At 41.4% G+C, this 3019-nt stretch overlaps 1 protein-coding gene across 1 annotated transcript in view; it reads left to right on the top strand.

Moving 5' to 3' along the window:
* KITLG (KIT ligand) overlaps positions 1-3019 on the top strand; it is a 95606-nt gene that overhangs the window by 57870 nt on the left and 34717 nt on the right. The window lies entirely within an intron of this gene.

The following is a 3019-nucleotide window of genomic DNA, read 5'->3' as shown; positions in this document are numbered from 1 at the left end:
GTTGTGTCATCAGTGTATTGCAGGTTGTTAATGATTCTTCCTCCAATCCTGATGCCACGTTCTTCTTCATATAGTCCAGCTTCTTGGATTATTTGCTCAGCATACAGATTGAATAAGTACGGTGAAAGGATACAACCCTGACACAGTCCCTTCTTGATTTCAAACCATGCAGTGTCCCCTTGTCCTGGTCAAATAACAGCCTTCTTGGTCTGTGTACAGGTTCCTCATGAGTACAATGAACTGTTCTGGAATTCCAGTTCTTTTCAGTGTTATCCATAATTTGTTATGATCCACACAATCAAATGCTTTTGCATAGTCAATAAAACACAAGTAAAGATCTTTCTGGCATTCTTTACTTTGAGCCAAGATCCATCTGAAATCATCAATGATATCCCTCATTCCACATCTTCTTCTGAATCCAGCCTGCACCTCTGGAAGTTCTCTGTCAATATACTGGTGCAACTGTTTTTAATTATCTTCAGTAAGATTTTAGTTGAATGCGATATTAATGATATTTTTGGATAATTTCCACATTCTGTGGGATCACCTTTCTTTGGAATGGTACAAATATGGATCTCTTCTAGTCAGTTGGCCAGGTAGTTGTCTTCCAAATCTCTTGGCATAACCTAGTGAGTGCCTTCAGTGGGGCATCTATATGTTGAAACATCTCAATGGGTATTCCATCAATTCCTGGAGCCTTGTTCCTTGCCAATTTCCTCAGTGCAGCTTCAACTCTTCCCTCAATACCACTGGTTCTTGAACATTGCCACCTCCTGAAATGGATGAAGATCAACCAGTTCTTGGTACAGTGACTCTGTGTATTTCTTCCATCTTATTTTGATAATTCCTGAATCAGTCAATATTTTGCCCATAGAATCTTTCAATATTGCAACTCGAGGCTTAAATGTTTTCTTCAGTTCTTTCAGTGTGAGAAATGCTGAGCGTGTTCTTGCCTTTTGGTTTTCTAACTCCAGGTCTTTGTACATTTCGTTACAGTAATTGGCTTTGTCTACTCGAGCTGCTCTTTGAAATCTTCTGTTCAGGTCTTTTATCTTGTCATTTCTTCCATTTGCTTTAGCTACTCTTCCCTCAAGGGCAAGTTTCAGAGTCTCTTCTGACATCCATTTTGGTCTTTTCTTTCTTTCTAGTATTATTAATGACCTCTTGCTTTCTTCATGGCTGATGTTCTTGATGTCATCGCACAATTCTTCTGGTTTTCGGTCACTGCTGTTCAATGCATCAAATCTATTCTTTAGATGGTCTCTAAATTCAGGAGGGATATATTCAAGATGGTAGTTTGGCTCTTGTGGATTTGTTTTAATTGTCTTCAACTTCAAGTTGAAGTTGCATGTGAGCAGTTGATGGTCTGCTCCACTATCAGCTCCTGGCCTGGTTTTGGCTGAAGATATTGAGCTTTTCCACTGCCTCTTGCCACAGATGTAATCAATCTGATTCCAGTGTACTCTGTCTGGTGAAGTCCACGTGTGTAGCTACTGTTTGTGTTGTTGAAAAAAAAGTATTTGCAATGAACAGGTCGTTGGTCTTGCAAAATTCTATCATGCGATCTCCAGCATTATTTCTGTCACCAAGGCCAAATTTTCCAGCTACTGGTGATTCTTCTTTGTTTCCAACTTTTGCATTCCAATTAGCAGTGTTAAGCAACACATCTTCATTGCATGTTTGGTCAATTTCAGACTGCAGAAGGTGATAAAAATCTTCAATTTCCTCATCTTTTGCATTGGTGGTTGGTGCATAAATTTGAGTGTTAGTCATATTAACTGGTCTTCCTTGTAGGCGTATGGATATTATCCTATCATTGGCAGCATTGTACTTCAGGACAGATCTTGAAACATCGTTTGTGATGATGAACGCCATTCCATTCCTCTTCAATTTGTCATTCCTGGCATAGTAGATCATATGTTTGTCTGATTCAAAATGGCCCAAAACAGTTCATTTCAGCTCACTAATGCCTAGGATATCAATCGTTATGCATTCCATTTCTTTTTTGACAATTTCCAATTTTCCTAGATTCATACTTCATACATTCCATGTTCTGATTATTAATGGATGTTTGCAGTTCTTTCTCTTCATTTTGAGTCATACCATGTCAGCACATGGAAGTCTTGAAAGACTGACTTTATCCATATCATTAAGGTTGCTTCTACTCTAATGAGGCAGCCCTTTTCCAGCCCTATTTTGAGTGCCTTCCAACCCAAGGGGCTAGTCTTCCTGCACTGTGTCAGACAATGTTTCCAAGCTATTCATAAAGTTGCCTTGTAATGTATCAGACAGTGTTTCTCTGCTATTCATAAGGTTTTCCCTGGCCAATTTTTGAGAAGTGGATGGCCTCCTCCTTCTTCCTAGTCTGTCTTAGTCTGTAAACTGCACCATGTGCAACTCCACTGGTGTCTGAAATACCAGTGGCACAACCTCAAGCCTCACAGCAAGGTACATGCCTCACAGGATGACAAACTGACAGATAAGTTTGTCTCCCTTAGCTGTTAGAAACCTCTGCACCCTCCTCTTATCTAATTCCTACCTGAAATCTGCCACTTTATGGTCCCTCGTGCTCCTGGCCCTCCCTTTCCTGGCTCTAGAGGACTTGAGGCCTAGCCTTGCCTCCTGCTCTTTTTAACCTGGATATCCTGCTGCTCCTGAGGTCCCCAAAGCTGCTCCTATTCCCTCCCTTTCCTGGCTCTAGGGGCTTCGGGCCTAACCTTGCCTCCCACCCCTTTTAACCTGGAGAGCCTGCTGCTTCTGAGGTCCCTGAGACCACTCCTGGTCCCTCCCATTCCTGGTTCTAGGGGCTTGGGGCCTAGCCTTGCCTCCCTCCCACGGAATTTATTAGCATATCCCTAACATATTTCTCTGCTCTGTAGACAGCTACCCAGAACCTCGTTTTTTAAAATTCTAACTCAAGCAATTCTGTATTTGCATTTCTTAAATAATGTAAACTAAGGAGCTTTGGTAGCATAGTGTCTAAGTCACTTGACTGCTAACCAGAAGGCTGGCAGTTCAA

Source organism: Orycteropus afer, unplaced genomic scaffold, assembly GCF_000298275.1.
Source record: "Orycteropus afer afer isolate SDZICR_OR568_19922 unplaced genomic scaffold, OryAfe1.0 scaffold00343, whole genome shotgun sequence".
NCBI lineage: Eukaryota > Metazoa > Chordata > Mammalia > Tubulidentata > Orycteropodidae > Orycteropus > Orycteropus afer.
This window is presented reverse-complemented; position numbering and strand designations above follow the sequence as displayed.